This window comes from Megalops cyprinoides, chromosome 6 (genome assembly GCF_013368585.1).
Source record: "Megalops cyprinoides isolate fMegCyp1 chromosome 6, fMegCyp1.pri, whole genome shotgun sequence".
NCBI classification, from domain to species: Eukaryota; Metazoa; Chordata; class Actinopteri; order Elopiformes; family Megalopidae; genus Megalops; species Megalops cyprinoides.
The window spans coordinates 25901360-25921805 of NC_050588.1; the positions used below are offsets into that span (position 1 = coordinate 25901360).

The 20446-nt window shown below is 37.8% G+C and overlaps 1 protein-coding gene across 5 annotated transcripts in view; it reads left to right on the forward strand.

The window, feature by feature from the left end:
• The first annotated feature begins 1110 nt into the window (after positions 1-1110).
• cntn4 (contactin 4) overlaps positions 1111-20446 on the forward strand; it is a 140282-nt gene continuing 120946 nt past the window's right edge. The window contains exons 1-2 of one of the 5 annotated variants that reach the window (XM_036531204.1): positions 1111-1310; positions 1539-1693. The gene's annotated coding sequence lies outside the window, so the exon portion shown is untranslated. Of the gene's footprint in view, positions 1311-1359; positions 1694-20446 lie in introns of those variants that run through there. The other 4 variants (XM_036531205.1, XM_036531206.1, XM_036531207.1 and 1 more) reach the window with 4 other exon arrangements.

Below are 20446 nucleotides of genomic sequence, written 5' to 3' on the forward strand. Positions count from 1 at the left end.
TAACACTGAGGTTTAAGTGATGTGTATGTAAATGTAAATGTAAATGTGTATCTGTTTTCTTTCTTCCATGATCGTATATCAAAAAATGAGAGCAAAAAAAAGCATAAGGTGTCGTCCTAGTTCTTTCAGAGGTATCCACACTGCTTTGACTGTCTGCATAATATGCAAATAGTCACACAGAAAAGCCAACATCCCATCATCAAGCCGTTCACAAGGAATCTTCAATCACACAGATCTCATACTTGTTGGAATGAGACATGCAACCAGGTGTCACAAGTGCCAATAGCCCCAGCACCCACAATTGATCAAGGCACCTATCAGCATAAACAGAGGACAGACATTTAGAATGCTCAGTATAGTTTGGATATGTTACTGCTTTCAGTATACATTAACTGCTAAATCAACTTCTAATGTTAATGTGGATTATTGACTGCATGAATCCATTTTGCTTAATTAAGGAATTCTCGCAGTATTGAATTAAAATCAATAGTTAAGATGGAAAGATGTGTCGACGTTAAGAATTAATAAATATTTGATCAGCTAATGATTTCGGCTCTGCGCCCTGCTGACTACAGTATATTTTAACTCTACGTTCTTCCAGAACGTATGGCAAAACGTATCCCATTTGACGCCAAAGTAATTTCCAGTGAAGGTTTATCCACACGTCAACAACCTATTAACAAATTTAAGAGAGAGAGAGAGTGAACTCCAAACACAAAGGTGTACTCCAGTTTTGAGGCACGGTATTTACAAATATAGTTAATTCACATAAATTGCGATATTAATGGATAAAGCACGTCCCTGTCTACTGATGAAGCGAAGTGATCTGATGACAATACAGACATCGTTAATCGTCATACAATTCTGACCATACAATTTTTTATCGTGTCAAAATATTTTTGTGTACTACTTTAAAGGTACCGCAACTCATACAGCTAACGATAAATCGTAAGTGGTCGTTTAGAGAGCTTGTGCCCTCAAAAGATAAGTGGGAAGTGCCAACCCCGTGCCAAAGGAGGCTTGGATGAGAGTCGGTGATTCACGCGCTAATTGTAAGGCTGCATTAGTGTGGATGTCGAAGAGGCATTGCACTTCCTGGTTAATGTCGGCGAGGACACTGCCGTTTAGCGGTTAGTAGTTCAGCATCAAGTCCCAGCTGAGAAAATAGTCCCACTATATCCCGGCTGCACAGACAAACCAGAGGGGCCTGTTCCGCTTGGATGGTCGGTACAGTGAAAGCGGCGACTTGCCGAGAGATTTCTCGTGCGCCTGTTTTGCTCTGAATTGGGGAAGAAGACTGATGCATTATTGTAAGTACGTCTTTACTCACAAGCAGCGGGTTGCACTAGCACCATGTGAAGAAACCTGACAAAACTGTGCGTGCTTTTGCCTTCGGTTGTTTACAGCGAATGAGACATGTGTCTGTTGTAAGTAACCTGCTGAACGATTTTGAATGTTTTCACTGCTGACTGTTGACTGTGGGCATAATTGATCTCGTACAATACCTAAAGTGTGGGTTATTCTCACTGCTCGTTCAGCTGCCGGCACCAGCACGATTCAAAATATTCTACTCGGAATCCACGCACCCCATTAGAATATCGGGATACGCATTAGACGACCCCTCGCGCCTTCGTCGTACAACGTTTTGCATAGAAATAAGTAGGCTGCTCTGGAGAATAATATTGCCAGTAAGGTAAGATGTATTAATATTATTTAGGCGTGTTATTTGCAGTAGTGGTAGCCTATGTCATTGTATTATGTAGTCATTATTATTTCTGTAACTTATCTGAATTCTGTTATGGAGTTGTCCTGTTTATTTGTGATATCTTAACCAGAATATTAAAAAGTAGGCTACACGCACGTATATGAATCCGCTTGTGCAATTCTAATGCTTCCTAAATACGTGATGAATTTGTGAGGAATTAATCAAAATAAAACTGAAGTTATTGAACTTGTGTTACTGCTGTGGCACAGGAAATTCCAGTTTTCACGATCTCGTTATTGTTTGCAGTCTGGAAGACTCCTTCAGCATTCAGCCGACTTCTCTCAAATGTTTGGGCGTTTTATTATGCAAAAATGGTGTGAAATACTGTAATAATTCATTAGATGTGATCCTTGGTCCAAGCGTGTGCATGTGTAGTGAAAATTGTAGCCAGATAGCCCACCGGAGTAGACTATATTTCGAAAGAGTAGTGTGAGAATGTTGGTTTTGTATTGGAGGTATCTTGCTGGATCTCTGTTTTTATACAGCTGTATGGACCGAGATCATAGCAGATGTTTGGTAATCCTGTGTCTCACTGTCGCTATCAAATAATCCGCGCGGATTTGGTAATACTATATCGGAACACTAACAGCGGGCATATCTTTCAAATCTTTTCAATAGCCAGATTTATGGTGATTTAAAAATGATTACTAGGTAACGATGAGACGCCACCCTTCTCCACATCACGTGCATATTTTTAATAATTTGAACTAGTCCACGTTTCTTGTAAAAATTAACGTGCCTTTGCGTGTAGATTATATGAAAACGTCATCAGTTGTAAACAACTCTTGTCAGTCCGTCTTTAGTGACCAGTAGAAGTAATTTGCCTTCAGTGAAGAACGAAGGGATTTGAATAATCTGAGCATCTGCCCTTCAGTCTCAGAATGTATTGTGCTGTGTGTAGTTCTCCGGATTGTCAGGGATAGCAGATGCGTCTGTAGACTTTGACTATAGGGTACCACGGACAGCATTAAGACCCAACCTGTGCTTCTGTATGGCGGTTTTCGACAGTAATGATCCGCATAATTAGAGACCGCTGTTCGAGTGGAAATTGTATTCACTTACTTTAAGTTATAGAAAATACGATTCTATATACCCAATTCCTTCGTCAATTATTTAAATAGTTTTCATGTATGACCTTACTGATCATGTCGAAGATCTCTGGAAAAAAAGGAATTTACATTTTGCACATTATGTAGTCATAAACGGTCCCCTGGTGTTCATCGAAAATTAATTTGGACCCCCTTTTGCTGATTGAAATGGAAAAGGAATTACGATTCTTGAAAAGTCTTGTACCGTCTGGGTCTAATTATCCTAACAATATCTGAACTGTGCAGTGCATCAACTTGTTGACACATTAACAAAATTATGGAAATAACAATAAAACAAGTCAACAATTTAGTTCACATGTTTTTCACTCTGAGCATAACAGAGCAGTGAACATGTAGGAGACTGTTAATATGTGTGAATATGGATTCTTTTGCTTTTATTTGAAATCTGAAACCTCTCCCTGTTTTGCGCAATAATCCCATCCCCATAGTGAGCAAAAGATTTAGTAGGTTCCATTTCAAATAGAATCTTCAATTTGTCATCGTTGCTAAATCTGTCATTACATGATGGGCATTATGTTTTTATCTTTGGCCCCATGGCTTGAGTAGACAAATGGGTAGTTTCTTTGGATAGCTTTAAAAGTGCACAATATGTGGTTTTTGCCTTGATGCAGCGGTTTGCATGGACTGTACCCACGCAAATGCAGTTAGGGATGAAGCAGGAAAAAAGAGCAGCAAGCGTGCTGCAACCCAACAGCCTGTCAAATATGATGTAGTGCAGAAGTGACATTAAAAAGATTCTGGGGTAGTTACATTTGGAGACATGTCATAAAAATTTCATTGGATGGTTTCTGCTGGTAAAAGTATTGGGAAAATGTGTCATCTGGGGGATTTTTATTTTATGTATACATTTTTTCTTTCACTTTCCAAGAATTGTGTCAAAGAATATTTGAAAAGGACAATACTGTATATTCCCCTGCAGCACTACATATTGATGAAAATTGAGAGGTGCCACTGTGAAACTATATTATTCTCATGTTGTTACAGTAACTGCCATTTCACCTTTCTGGGGGAATTGCAAGGTTTGGTTTTCTCATAAAATTGCTTCACTCCAAGGAAATCTATGGGCACACGAATAGGCTTCCTCACCTGCCAGAAGAATCAATATGGCGGCTGTGATTTTCTAGCCATTGGCTTGGCATCATATCAAGTATCTTTGCAGCAGTCTCTTCAAAAATTACTTAAGCTATATCTGAACAGTTGGGGGATCGCTGTTTAAACATTTTGAAACCGCAGTGTTATCTGCTATCTGAGCTGTAATAGATCTTGACTTTTACTTGAATTCAGACACAAAATGTGAAGTGTTTCTGAAGGCATTTTTTATTTCTTAGCAAACCCCCTTATCCAGAGCAGCTTATATAGGTTACATTTGAACATGTTGTGGCGAGTAGTGGATTTGGGGTAGGTGTAAGGCTTATTGCAGTAGCCAGAGCTGGGAACCAATCCTGTGTCTCACACTCCATGCCACAGCAGAGATTCCTCATTGCAAAAAGGACAGACCTCATAGCAAGGGTGAAATATCCTGCTACAAAGCTCATCCATGTGACATCACCTTCCATGATAGATGTGACCACTACCATTTTGTCCACATTTTCAGCTGGATATTTAGCAATGCTTTTTAGTCAAGCGGTAAATAAACCACTAGTCATGGTCAATGAAGTTCCAGTTGCAGACATTTAAAATGTATCAAAAATAATAATAATCAAAGTCAATATAAAATATATGTAAAATATAGTAGACACATGCTAATTTTCAGTTGTTCATTATATATGATCATACTGCATTTGTTAGTCTCAACATAGAAATGTAAGAGAGGACTTATGAATATGCTTGTCATTTGTACTGAAAATACTGATGTACAGTAAACCTATAGGTCACTACTATTAGGCATGTTTACCTGTGAGTGGATGGCCAAATGGGCACAGGTCCAATTAAAATAACATAAAATAAAATAAACCGTATATTTCATTAAGGTGTCATTAGGTCTGTAAGTATGTCAGATGTCTACTCCTGTTCTCTCACAAGTTGATGCTGTCTAGCTCAAAAATTATCCAACACAAAGTATTTTAATGTCTGTCTGCAATGCTGGTCTGTAGCATTAGAAAATCAGCATGACTTTTTTCCTGTGTTTGCTATTTTCATCTATGTGTAGCTAGCCTGCTAGTTCATTGGCTAGTTAAAAAGTAAGTTCAGAGAAACCTCCAGTGTGAACAAAACATTAGAGCATGAAACACTTTTCTCTTAATTCTCTCTAAAAGGCAGTGATGACTCCATCAAATTGTACACCTAAATTGTCCAATTTATATTGCATTGTACCAGGCTGTTTCCTCCTTAGTTGGTTCCATAAACACACTGACATCTGCTAAATATAGCATAACCACGTCCTAACCATACTGAGTACTAGATAGCCAGCTGAATCTGATGTGACCCGCTTTTAACCACACTGCACCCACCTGGTTGTAAGTGGAATTGGAATTTTAAGCATGGTCACACTTAGGTGCTCTTGTATACTTGTAAGTGAAAATGAGGCAGTAGCCATTCAGGAGACTCAGTTTATAATGTTCAGCATGGTACCATGCATAAGCACAGAGGCTGACAAAACTTTCCTTAATCTGAACTCAGAAATTGAGATTTATAAAGAGAATATGCTAATAGAACCACTGTGCAATGTTCAGTAATTTTGACTCAGCATTTGCATTTGTTATATGTGGCAGTTTGAGGTGGATGTTCTTTGAAGGTGTGGTTTTAACAATATTGTATTATATATTATATGTGTATTTCTACCTTTTTCACGGTTTCCACATTTTTTTCAGAGAACAGTTTTACTATGTTCAAGGAAAAAAGGCTTACTTTGCGTCAGATGCACTACATTCATTGTGCACTTTCTATATTCAGTTTGAAATACTTATGTTATTTATAGCTTGGGATAATTATGTTAACAAGGAAGATTATTGAAATTAGATGGAATCTCATTGTTTCTACTTAGCATCTGTGACATCCATATCCTGAAGTTGCCTGTTGTCCTGGACTTAACCATTAAACATATACGCCCACCATGTTCTGCTTATGTTCAGACCATAAATACAAAGCAATCCACATGTTCATCATCAGAATTTTTCAGTAGAAAGGCCCATCATCTTGAATACATTTTTATGGCTAATGGCTGAAACCCTGGTGTGTCCAGGCACTTCCTAGAGTTCTCATGGCCACAGGCTCCCCTGACCTTATTGCAGTTCCTGTCAGAGTGACCCTGGTAGGACTGTGTGGCTGGCACATTTGGAGAGTGGCAGGGACGACACCAGTTGTTGACATCCTGCTAAGCTTCAGGTAGGCCCCAGTGATATTGAAGATGTGTTATTACTGGGAAGGTATCTTTCTTATGGTACCGTGAAGAATCTCTAGGCTTTGCTGCCGAGGCCCTCCCTGCATAGGGGCTACAAAGAAAACAGAGTGAAGAGCTGCAAATAAAGACAAATGCTTAGTGTCAGTTTTTTAGCACCGCTGGAATAGACTCTGCTTTTTTGCTGCACTCTGCTGGTTTTTAAAAGTAAACATCTCTGTGTGATTTTTCAAAACATCATTATGGGTGGGGAGTCTGGGAGCCCCACATACTCCTTTGGCAGCGCTCAAGCAAGAGCGTCAGGGCCTTGTGTGACATATTAAGATGATTCCTTTCTCTGCAGAGGAGTCACAAATTATATTTTCTCATCCCTTGGTTGGGCTAGACAGTGTGCTGGGGGAGCTATGTTATAGCTGCATGATGGGTGCGCAGAGTCCCAGCACTGTGTCTTATTGCACAAAGCTGCTGGAGTGTAGGGATTACTATCTGTTGCTCAGATGTTACAGTGACAATTTCAGCATATGTTCCAATACAATAAGCATTTAAAAGAAGTGAATTGTGGTGAGGTAAATTCAAACCCCAGTATTCTCTCTGGTTATAACTGTAGTTTTTTTTCTAGTCATTTCATGTCATGTCTTGAGGTATTGGTCTTCTTTTATACGCAGTTTTTTCCACCTGTGAATTTCAAATTCAACATAGTTATCAATGTTCCATCAAACTCTGCTGCACCAGATTAATTGCCATTATTTTTGATAAATACCAAATGTTTTTTTGAGAATGGTAAGACATGTTCATGCAACCTCCAGATCTTTAGACCAATAAAGCATGGATCTGAGGGGTTTATAAATGGGAATTTAAACAAAATTACATTTGAGATTGAGGGACCGGATAACTTTGAGAGTCAATGGTTTTATTTGAAGTAGTACTAAATATCCTACCCTATCACAGCAGACCCAGAGACTGACTTACACATTTGGAATGGAGCTGTATTTGAATTGTATGAATTGTTGAAAAAAAAATGAAATGAATGAACAAATTCACAAAAGCAGATACTGTTGCATACAACAGCCCTTTTGTGTAAAGGCATTTTAAATGACTGGCAGAGACTCTGCCAACCAGCATCACAGCTGAAACATGGAACATGGATCTCCGTAGAATTGAGTGAAGTCAAGGAAGATAGACATAAAGACACATTCCTTTTTACATGCTTTTCCCTTCATCAGTTTACAACATTTTTCCTGGTCTTTGCCAAAAAGGACTGACACTTTCTTATTTATGGGTCAGAATGAAGACTGAGTGCTCATGCATAAAGTGTGAATTTCATCAAATAACCTCCTCAGCAGCAAGAAGTGCTGTTCTATTAATAAGAAGTTCTTTAAAGATTGATATGGGGTATAGGGAGAGGTCAAACTAGCAACCAGTGCACTCAACCCTAAGGACTCCTCTTTACTACTGAGAGAAAATGTGTAGAGATATTAGTTTGCATTGTGTGCAGCATACACAGTGGGGAAAGTGGGTGCATCATTACCATCATGGTTATTTGTAGTTTATGAAAAATTGTTACTGAACTATTCCATCTCATATATATAGTGTTATAGTGATGCTAGTATGATGATTAAAAACATAATTAATTACTTTGAAGTAAAACAGTTCTCTTGAGTTATTTTTATACATCATACTGGCAAAAATTGGACCATTTTAATGTAAGAGTATTATTGATTTTATTTACAGCCTGTCAACCTACTAATATGTCAGTGCACTTTTAATGGAGATAAATACTATCCTCTTTCATTTTGGAAGTTGAAAAAATCACCTCCAGCCATGCAATTTTAGAAGTCCCATTGCACTTTTCAGTTTTTCCTTCCAAAAGGCCGAAAATGCATAAAAAAGCAATTAGGTTTCAGAGGCTTTTCATTTCCAAAAGAAGCCTTGGGCGTTTGGTCAGTTCCAAGCGATCAGTCCTCAGCCAGTGATATTGTGACTCCCTGGCTATTGGGACTGATTGGATTTCAATAAAACAAATCTCTTGTCTTGCCGGACAGTAAATCATGACGAACACTTTGATGCTGCTCCTTCGGGGTCTGCAGTTTGATTTTACAGATCTGTCTTCAAGTTACAGAGTCACAGCTGTTGACTGTGTGGTTTGCAGCAGTCAGTTGTCAGCATTTGCAAGTGCACACTACTGTTTGAAGATTGGAACACATAATCCAATCAACTGTATCAGTCTAATATATATTAAATTGTTAATGGTCCTGGAGATGGAAAATTGTGGGTACAAATATATTTGACAGATTATTTGGCCATTTTTGTATAAACTGTGTATGCTCTTTGCTCTATTGTTTGGGCACTTCTTGAGTTCTTTTGTATTTTGCGGCTGTACTGTCCTGTACATAGTATACTACGATTTCATGATTCTGTCGAATAAGACCACTACTATGTCTGATTAGTAGTGATACATATCAAAGGGAAGATGTAACCTACATTTAGTCTACAGTTTCAATCTTGTGATGGTTTATCAAGGTGCTAAAAGGGTTGACGTGACAGTGAGTACATGAGTGAAATTAGACTCTCTTTACATCATAAAGTATAGGGGGAATTGGATACCTTTTAACTTATCAAGGAATACAGTCTTGGACATGAACTACATAGTAGCTAAACTAAATCTAAACTGTAGATTGACATTAACAATATATAAGTCAATGTCCCATTATTTATGTATGAACAGTAATGGATGTGTTACCTGTAAAATTCCATGTAGCTTAGAATAAAAAAGACAGGTACGATTTTATGAGGATGGTTTATTATGTCATAAAGCAACTGTGAGCACTTCTTTCTATAGGACTTGACATTGCAAACATAACATTGGCATAACAAAGCATTCCACTGGTATACAGGGTGAACATTTAGGCAAAAGTGTTGCAGCCACCTGAAAGAGGTCTTTGGATGAGAAGCAGAGATATATGTATGGGGAGGAGCAACAGAGCTCAACATTTTTGCCTCCCTGCCTCGTGTGCTTTTATACGCAAACATGGTACTATGTGGTCCCACCTTGGGGAATACTCTTAATTGAAGGCTTAATAAGAGCAACACAACCCCAACAACCAGTTTGTGAGTATCTCTGAGCACGGGGACTCTTGAATTATTAACCAAGTTTTATGTGAGGGCCTGTAAACAACCATTGGTTCCCATGCAGTTATTGTGAGGGGTCAGGTTTGAGCTTCTTCATCAGAAAGCACAGCAACAGACAACATGATAAGGGAGTACTTTCATCTTCAGAACACTTTGTAACAGCAGTACCACAAGGGGAATGTCTTGCATTTACAAGTGTTTTTGAAAGCAATACAGTGCTCCATTGGGTAAAATATTCACTGGGAGCTGCTCTTTTTATTTTGCTTCATTTGTTAAAATATACACATTCTCCAAAAATATGTGCCCCAAGTGGCATTGTTATTTTCTTTTACAGACTTGAGATTAAACTAAAGTTGGGAGAAAGGACACGATGATTCAGTGATTCAGCAATCACAGTCTTGTGGACCAGTATTTATTTGTTGTGTTTGGATGAGACAACACCCTTGATAAAATCAGTCAATCAAATTTTATTAAGCATAGATTTCTTTTAAATATTTCCCACAAATTACTTAGGAGAGTACATCAGAAACAATGACTACAAAGTTAATAAGGCATCAGGGCAAAATAAATACTAACTGTACATCACTAACTTTAAAACAACATAACAACACTCATAAGAAGTGAGTGTAGCCTGATGTACTTTGCTCATTTGCAGGGCACTAATAACTTTTTCAGGTTCTTTATTCTGAAACTGCTGCATTAATTTGGTTGCGGTAATTCATTTTAAGGAATAAAAAAGTGTATTGTAAATAAAATACAACTCAATTTGGTCAAACAGAATTCACTACCATAAAATACGATACAACACAACCCATTCAAACAAAATACAGTATGTAATACAATGAAGTAGCTCAAATAAAATATGGTAGTGGTCTCTTCCTGACCACATGCTACTGTAGGCTCCCGCATATGGCACTCTAACGTCGTCTTCCCTCATGGCCGACTGAAGGAAATGGCTTCCTCTCTGCAAGCTAACTCAGCTGTGTGCGGACTCTGTGACCAATCTACAGTCCCAATGTATGCACATGCTCCCACAGACAATGCAGCTGTTTCACAGCAGTGAGAACATATATGTATTTTTTCTTTAAGGTATAAAACAGGTTTACATAAAGTAAACCTGTTTTGTCTGACAGTAATGTATTTTTACCCTGATTGCAATCTTAATATTCAGAACAAGGTAGACTGGAAGAGACATCCTCAGAAAGAAGTCATTCTCAGAAGAGAAAAAGAAAATGCCAGAATCTGAAGAAGACATAAAGAGATGGTTTGCTGCAAAAGGATTGTAGTGTACCCTTTTTACTTTATACTGAGAGTAAAAATTCCCCCTGTTGCTCTTAAAATGGAAATTGATTTATAAATGTTTTCTGGCAGGTGCTAAGATGCAAATAATTCTCTCCCTGTGTCTCTATTAGGAAGTGAGAGAACCACAGCACTTACCAGGATGAAAGACAGAGTATGTAAAATTACCAATTGATGGATGTTTCCTTTATCAGGAATGAAATTCCATTAACGTTTCCCATTTGAGGCATGTCCATAGTCGGGTATATAACACACATTTTCAACCATGTTTCTGTATATTTTTTATTTCCACAAGGCTAAGGGCAGAGTACATTTTTTCCTGCTTTTCATTATGCTGTTCTTAGTGTCAGACAAGAAGTGGACAAATCAGAGCAGTTGACCTTTTCATGGGTCTCTGAACCTTATGGCTACCATTGCTACCTCTGTTAAGCTTCCTCTGCTGAGCAATGATACTGGATGACAAAATGACAGGACAGGCATTTTTTGTGGTCTCAATAGTTTCACTTATTCCTGTGATTGCCCACTCTTTCCCATACCCATAGTGCCAAAATTAGATGAGATATTTCGATTCAGATGATTCCCGATGCAGCTGGATCATTTGGATTGGTATATTACCTGTGTTTTACCCGTTTCAGAGGGAAATAGGTCTGTTCATTAGGGCTGTGACGGTAACGGCATCACCGCAATACCGCGGTCATGAGACGCCTACCGCGGGGTTGAGCTCATTACCGCATCACCGCAATTATTTATTTATTTTAGGGCTGTCAACGTTAACGCTCGTTCACGATTAATCTGGAAACTTTAAGGCGTTAATGGTTTAACGCAAATTAATCATATTATCAAGTTTGACTGCAACTTCCTTCTGTAATTCCAGCGCGGATATTTACCTGGCTGAATTACTGAAAGGCGTGGCAAATGCAGATGTGCTGAACTGCAAATTTCGTTTTAAACCGCTAAATCATGGTAATTTGTTGCTCTATTACCGTGGGAAGAAAAAATCATTACCGTCACAGCCCTACTGTTCATATATTCATAAAGGTCATCTTACAAAATTGCATTTGATGATGTCAGGAATTACGTAGCTTACTAATTAGCTAGCCACAGTAGGGACTGATACGCAATGCAGATGTGAAAACCAAATAAATTTTTTATGCTCTTTGTCCTTCAATTTACTGATACATTCTTCAGTTATGCATAAATGTAGTGTTTGGATTGTGTTTTATATTTAAGGGTTTAACCAGTAGTTGTTTAATCATCTAAGCAAAATGTATTTATGTTATGCATGCTAAATAAAGAAAACATCATTTGGGTGAAAGACATTTGTAGAGAGCTAAGTACATATTTCATATATTACTGTGCATTTTAGATGCTTATCTAGCTACATATTTTACATAGACTAGCTAGATATTGTAACTAGCCACCGTCAGGTGACTTAAAGTTTTGTTCAGATTTCCCTGACTCTTTCTAGGTACTATGGGCCCAACTAGCAGGTGACTGAAAAAACCCTTATAGCCATTTTGGTAGCTTGAGATACTGAAGATGTCTGATTGCTATCGAACATAAATGTATCAGGAAGACCTCCCTTATTCTATGTATTAAGTAAATATTAAAGGCCAGGTTTACTATTTTTTGTGTTATCTATCACCTTGGACAATGAAGCATCTGAGCATATTTACTACAATGGCAAAGCAGCACTAGCACATATTATATTTGGATGGGGGACACTGCTTTCTGTGAGTTAGCCTGTGTGCATGCATTTGTATTTTTGGGAGCCCTGATATAAACTATAGGAGGGAGAACATGTTAATAAATGCTTTAAAATTCAGAGAGTGATTAACCAAGGCTGTTGACAACTACAACTTGTTGCACATGTGTTTTAACACCTGCCCTAGATTTACTTCTTCAACACTCAGTGTGCACTGCAGGTGATAAAACATGGGTTTTACACCCTTGTAGGCTTCCCCAATTTAATTGGTGCAGTTGGTTGTCCCTATGTTCCATTGATCTCCAATCACTCAATGAATGTGGGAACAGGATGAAAAACACGCTTATTCTGTGAGCTCTGCATTCTATTTGGAAGGTGGGAGGGAAAGTTAAAATGCATTATATTTGATCAAACTATTATGCACCGCATGTGCTTGCAAAATAGGGTTAAGAGGGCTGTTGGCATTTCTGCAGTGACATTAACAAATGGTGTAGTTTTAAAAATTAATTGATTCTAAACCTCTTTTAACCTTATATTGATGTTGATGATGTAATCTGACCTCAGAGAAAGGGCAGTGCTTGGTTTGCGCCCTCATTATATGGAGCTGAATTAATGCACAATTCCTGTTGTGTTGCTAGTATTAGATTCTATTATGAAGGAACCGTTCTGTAAGCGCTTCCATCTGGTGCTCATGACATCATCATGTGAGCCAGTATTTAAGGGCCTGCTGATATAACTGTAACATGACAGCAACATCACTCCCTACATTAGGTGCTGTGTGCTTAAAGTCTCCTGTGCCAAGGACCTGAGAAATCTAGCACTGAAGAGTGCTGCCACAAGGTTTCTAGTAGAAACTCTACTCAGATACTTGTAGTTATACCATACTGCCCCCATTGACACCACTGATACCAATTGCTCTCAATGTCCCTTTGATGAGATGTACATTTCTGGGGTTTGGAGTGGTCTCTATTCTTTAATAATTTATTTGTACCGAAAGTCATGCTGTGTTCTTGGCTGACATGAATTCCATGATCTGAAGATGACTTCCCTCAGATCAAACGAATGCCTCCTCCCCCTCTCTCCACCCCCGACCTCCACCATGTGGAATCCCTGGGTCTTTTATCAAACTCAGTTTGATATTAGCAGCTCGGCATAGACTATAGTGCCTTTGCATTAACAGAATACCTTAATATTTAAACATTATAAAGACCTGTATACTCCCACTGAACTGGATGAATGAATCCTGTTTACTATGCCTGTAGGTTTCTGTGTCAAATGATCCGTTTTCATAGCATGATGCCCGTATGTCATCATCTTTTGGATTAGCTGTCAAGGCTGTTTAGAAGTCACAGTTAGACCTTTAATATTGCCATAATATCTATTTTGTAAACCCTATCCATCTGGGTTGGTGGAAGTTCAATTTGAATGGCACTTAAGGGCAAGTTCAAGTTCACACTGTTTTCATTCATTATTGTGAGAGAGAGAGAAGTGAATGTAATTTTTTTGAACAGAGGGCAGAGCCCAAAACATTTCTTTGTCAAAGGGACACATTTCAAATAAATGGTGAAGTCTTTTAAGCTGATAAATGCTTATAATTTTTGAACATATGAAGCATTATTGTACTTACTTAACTGTCTTATAAAATTGTAGGAATGCAGTAAATAGTTCTACACCATGTGTTTTACAGTAGGTAGCCACAGGTTTTCTATAGCTTACCATTTACTTATTACACTAGTCAAGCGTGAAGCTTCTGAATGCATCCTTTCTTCTGAGGGTACCTTTTAATTATGTAGAATGTATTTACTTAGCCACCAAATATTCCCCAAAATTTAATATATTATACAAGGTTCCATTTCACTAAAGATTCAGCATTCATTTGATTTATAGACGTAAAACAAACTATGGAAGTTATTTCACATTTTGCCTTTCAAACTCCTCCTTCAGGCTGCAAAAGGCTGAGCAGTTTTAGGACTGTTCCCTAGGGGCTTTCTCACAAATGTCAGGAGCATTGTTCTTTTTAATTGATCTAGAAAATGCTTCTCTATTATTTTGTCATAGATTCTGCAATTGCACCAGCTTATTATCGAGGTGGAGAAAGGGAATTGTGTTCTGCATTTTAGTTTTAAGACTCTGCTCTGTCTCCTACTCTGTTCTGATATTCATTATGGCCATCATAATGTACAGTGAGTCAAACTAAGGCGACATACTGTGTTTTGACAAAGTAATGGGATTTTCGATGAAAGGAAGTGTTTCCTCCATGAAGGTTATATGCAATACAAAGAGCAAGGCTGCAGAAAAAGGGATGGTATCTAATATTGCAAGTCAGAGAAGCAGAAGAAATCTTCAGCCGTGCTTTTTGATGTGCTCATTGTGTGCGGTCCTCCGAGCTATTGGGAATCTTTTTGTTCCCGTGCGTGGTTACATTCATCCCAGTGAGTGGCTGTCAGAGAAACAGCCTTGATAGAGCCTGGCTCTCACTGCCCCATGCCTTAGGCCACCTCCCTCGGACATGGAAAAATCTTCAGTCAGAGGCCGAAAGAGCAAGTGGGAACATTGGTCCTCTTTCTTGTGCCTGTGTCACAACAACTCCAGCTTCAGTGTTTACAACACTCTTTACATTCTCTGGTACAGCTGGTGGGAAGAGGTCAAACTAATGCTATGGAAATTTTGTTTTACACCTTTAGGTACAGAGATATCGTACAGATACTACTGTCATGTATACGTCAAACAGAAAAAAAAATGTATTCACAATTTGACATTTGTTCTTACATACAGTCGTGTGAAGTTTTATCATTGAGATTCTGTAATTATATTTATAGCTGCCTGTGATGTGTAAATTGTCAGCTGTAGTACAGGTACATGCACAATAAAGGATTATTTTGAGTATTCATTTTATTTGAATTATTCAATTAAACCACTATGACACTTGTTTAATACTAACCACCATGATCTCAGTAGTTTCTTAAATAAATGAATTTATTGTGCATTAAAAATGGAATACCTGATTAATTGTTTTACTCAGTGCCAGTGAAAAAGTATCATAGTGATTAAATTTAAGGATCCCCTTTGTGTCAATAATCATACATCTTTTTAAAGGTGTAGAATTGCAATTTTTTTTTTCATTTTCATTCACTTTTCATTTCATTATTACATTTTGTTTTAAATGAATTGCTCAACACACCAGTGCATGCAGATAAATTAAGGACTAATGTAGGGCAACTAGTCAATGGTAAGTATGGCTTAGAGTCGTACATCAACCATAATTTAATGTTCCATTATATCATGTTGCAGTTTTACCTTGTCATACTGCAAATCTAAAGCTGTGCAAAACCACTAAAAGCCTTTGATGAAAGTGCCCTGCGGCAATGATCTTAATAGTGCAGTTGCCTTGTGACCCTTGTAGAAATTTAAACGCTTTTTCAGGGGTGTAACTAATTTGGCACGCAGTGAATTGTTTTGTACTTTCTCTATTTTGTGAATATCATTATGGCACTTTACCCCAAGGGTCGTTTTCATTATTTGTTATATTTATAACCACTTACTGTATTATGCAGAAAATGAAAATTTGTTAAATAAATAATAATAATGAAGTATTTTTTATTTCAATAGACTGCAGAACCAAGACAATGATCAGACATTCAGTGTAGATGCTGTTTCAAGGTGAAAAAACCCGTGCAACATATTTGATAGCACTCCAGTGTGATTGCTATGTAAATTTCATATCAAACATTTATGCTTTTATATTTCCACAATGTATTCATACTAATCTGTGCTTAGACTAGTATAGGCCGTACTTAGCAGAGGTCAGACAGCATTGCTTCATTCATAAAAGAAACCATGGTTAGTTTATGACCATGTCAAACAGAATGGAAGCCATTCTGGCCTGAGTTAATGAATTCACTGTGAATTAAGGGTTAGTGCAAAGTCACATGCAAAATTATGCCAACACTTTTTTCATATTTTGAGGCCATTTTGCGAACCCTGCTGTCCGACAGTGTTCAGTTAATATTACTGTAAATTATCACATTACTGCTTGCTTATTGATATAGTGAAACAATCCCCAATTAAATCCCTGTGTCTTTTGCTACTTAACCCTCAAAATCAAAAGTTATGAAAAGGCAATGGGTTGGTCCTCTAATCTGCATAGTTAAAAGAAATTATTTTATATTAGTTGGAGCTTTTTTTCTTTTTAATATTAAGTGTGAGGGTTTGTTGAAGTAGGCATAATCACAAATATGATACTGTACTTTGGAATAAAATCTATGGCCCTCTTTAAAGTAAGACATTCGTTTAACACCCAGCCAGCTTACTGTTTATGATTAATGATTGTATTGACATATTTAACAAAAGCAGTTCTAGGTAAATTTAATCACAGCTTGAACCTTAACAAGGGGTTACTAGTTATTTCAGAATAAGCCAAAACAGAGCCTTTGAAGCAGGGCCAAACTGTTTTTTTTTATGGGTTAGTGGCAGCAGAATGGGGATAACATCATGTCCTGATTTGGAGGACATTTTTTCCTATACACCATCAATGGTTAGTGTTTTGTATTATTTAGTCATTTGTTGTCCAGTGAGCATCCACACATAAGCATCTAGGCTTATCAGTGGCAAGCTGCTACAACAAGCATCCCACCCCTCTGTTTCTTTGTAAAGTCACATGCAGAGTGTAACTGCAGCTGTCAAAGCAATGCCACTTACTTAGTGTTCACTTGATGCTGCACATTAGTGGCAGATCTTGCCAGAAGTCATTATTTTCAATACAGGGCAAGCTCAAGGGCTTATCAGCAAGCACCTTACGCTGCACAACAAAAACCTGAAAACTTTGCTAGGCTTGAAGAAGCTTTCAAGTTGATTGCAATTTGAAGAATTAGCAACAGCAGCTCAAACATGTATAGTATATTGTAAAATACAGATGCAAAAGTTAGTTAAATGCAGAATAGGTTTCAGCAATTATAAGGCCCTGAATCAAGAAAGATACACATTTAGTGATGATGCAACAATATATTTTCAAATTACATTGATAATATGTTTGTGTCATAAATGTGCAGTGGTAACGCAGTGTATAGGGTTGTTGCATTAAAGTTTCAATATCAGGTCAGAGATCAAGTTTGTATTTTTGTTTCTTAATACATCTCATATTGGAATATCACTCACCCAAAATCCAAGCATTCATTAATGCAGTAGAGGGATTAATCATGGAAAAGAGGACAGGATTGGTTTTAAATAAATTCCATCCTTGCTCACTTCAGCTCTCTGATTTATAATGTGTTTGGCTAAAACTCTGGACTCAGGAACTCAGTATCGCAATCTAAGCACACCTGAGGCAGAGTGCAAGTCAGACCGCTGTCAGCTCCGGTACCATTTGATGCATCTGTCACCTGTATTAAACAGTGGAGGCATTGAAATTCATTTTGCATTCTTCCAAAGCTGCTTGTTCCAACGCTTCCTGGTTTGAGCCAGGATTTATTCAGATGCAAATCATCCTGAGGGGGAACGTGAGATGATAAAGGGTTGTAGGGTTGTTACCATAGTTTACCATGCAGGAATCAATACTCACAATCCTCTGTGCATGCACATGTCAGGCATCATAGAGGAGAAATGCTTGGTTGCATAGTGGCCTTCCAAGAGGTTTGCGTGGGTTCAGTTCCAGTATATTTGATTTATGATGAGATGGTCTTTGAGTGGTAGGATGTAAACCTTTAAAGCAATTCATGATCTATCCTGCATCAAGTTACATTAAGAGAGATTAGCATCTAGTTAACTAAAACAAAATAGCAAAAGATACAGGATGTCATTTTGGAAGTAATGAGCAAACTTGAATCATTGGAATCATTGAATGTGAATCGTTGGAAAATACAACATACATTGCCAAAAATACAGTCATGCCTTCCACCATATCTGACTGACTCAGCAAGCTAGCTAGCCACTTCTGAAGAATAACAACAATAAACGAATAATAATGTCCATCTTACTAACCTTTCTGCACAGCAGCAGTGCTAAAGAAAACACAAGAATGTGTATTGTTTTGTTGTGTAATCTTTGAAAATCAGTAATATTAATGCCTATAATGTTAGCAACTAGCAGATAACATTTAAGGAAAACTGCAAACCTGATTAGACAATGAAAACCGAATATGAACACAAATATCTAAATCAGAACTCAGAAACAAAATAAGTGAACCCCCTAATAAAAAACTGCTCATACCACATGATTGCCATTATAAAATCTAGCTTGCCAATTACATCTAAAAACTGACAAAATGTTACTAAATATGTAGGAACTCATCATAATGTGACCTAGCATGTTAGTTAGCACATGTAGTTATTTTCCTCTTCTTAGGTGGTTTCTGAAATTTCCATTCTCTAGCACTACGTAGCTGTTCTAGAGTTGGCCTCTGACATTTCCTTAGTTATTTTGTATTCCTCTGTCTCACTCCATGGCAAAATGCATGAGTCTCACTGCCTGCTCCCTCTGCGTCCCATTTACATCTCCCTGTCTCAGTCTGGAACTGTGAAACAAATATCCCTCTCGCTTAATTTGACTGGGAATAAGAAGGCGAGGAAAGCAAGAAGGAAGGATGCTTTATGAAGAAGAGCACAAAGGTCATGGACTTCAGAGGCTCAAAGTCATCAGTTCTGAATACCCCAAAGACCCTCCTCCCAGCTACCCAGTAAGCAACTGCAATTTGTTTCGTAGATCAGCGCACATTGCTGAGTGACAGCACATACCCTCAGAACGACACGAGAAGAAACCCACACTTGTTCTAACTGTACCTCAGTGAGTCATTCTCAGTGGCGGACATGCTGTTTTTTGGCCTTGGTTTATTTTTTCTATTTTAATCGTGTGCAATTTATGATATGTTTTATGTAATTGAGTGATTTTCATTTTAAGTTAGGTTATAAAGAAAGGCAGTATATTTTCAGCATTTTCTATGGTTTGTGTGAAAAGTGCCTCTGGTGAATCTGTGTGGTAAAAATAGTGGATGCAGTGGTACTTTGAGTCATAATATAACACATGAGATGCTTATTTCCATGATTGTCGATTTTCAGTTGGGAAGAGTAACAGGTGTTTCTTTTTCCCGTAAGATCATGGGATCATGGGGGAAAGAGTGGTGTGTTTTCAAAAGCATTTTGTGGGGTTTTGGGGATGATATTTCCAACACTGGCAAAAGAAGCAGTCTTCATCTTTGCCAAATGAAAACAGGTCAGTGCCTGAGAGATCTGTCTATGGTGCCACAAAGCTTCCTTTTAAGTGCAGGTCGCCTCAACCTGTTCATTTCAAATCTTGAGGTAGCTTATTTGTTGGAGTTTCTTCTCAAGCATTTCTCTCCAAAGGCACTGTGTGTTGTGACATTGAGATGTAGTTCATTTGTAAAGCGTACTTGCTTTTTAAATTTTTAGATTTGGGAGAGAGGTCTTCTGCAGTTTCTGCTGTTAACACTAACACCAGAATGTTTTGTCTTAAACTGCATTGAAAATATGGGATTTTGTTCTCTGTTGCCTTGATATTGCTTAACTATCTATCTAGAGTCTGAATAAACATATTTATTCTATTAATTCAACAAGGGAAGTGTACAGCAACTACAAAACCCTACCAGCTGTTTTATGAATGTGTATACTTGCATTAATGATGCACCATGATCCAGAAGAGCATGGATACTATGTACATGGTAATCTCAAAGTATACAGTTTGTTACAAATGATGAATCCTCATCAGCATCTGTCACCATTTGTCAATGGACAACCAGACTAATTACTGATAATTCAGAAATGCTCTGATACATACACATATATACAAGGATTTGAGTGTGGTGGAGCTAGTTATTTCCTGGCTCTGTGAACATACCCACTGTCTTGGGAAAAAGGTTAACATTTTCAACCATGATTCATGTATCAGAATGAATTTTTTATCCAGCCTGTGGTTATGGATCTCTGTCCCATTTTTTATAGATACAATCTTGAGTTTAAAAAAAAATCTTGTAAGAGGAGTAGTTTGTATTTTTATGATGCATATAAAGGCTTGGTCTTCTCTTAAAGCCCTGCAGCAAAAAAAGCAATAAAGTTCCCAAGTTTGAGCTCTGCTCTGTGATGCACTCTTTGGTT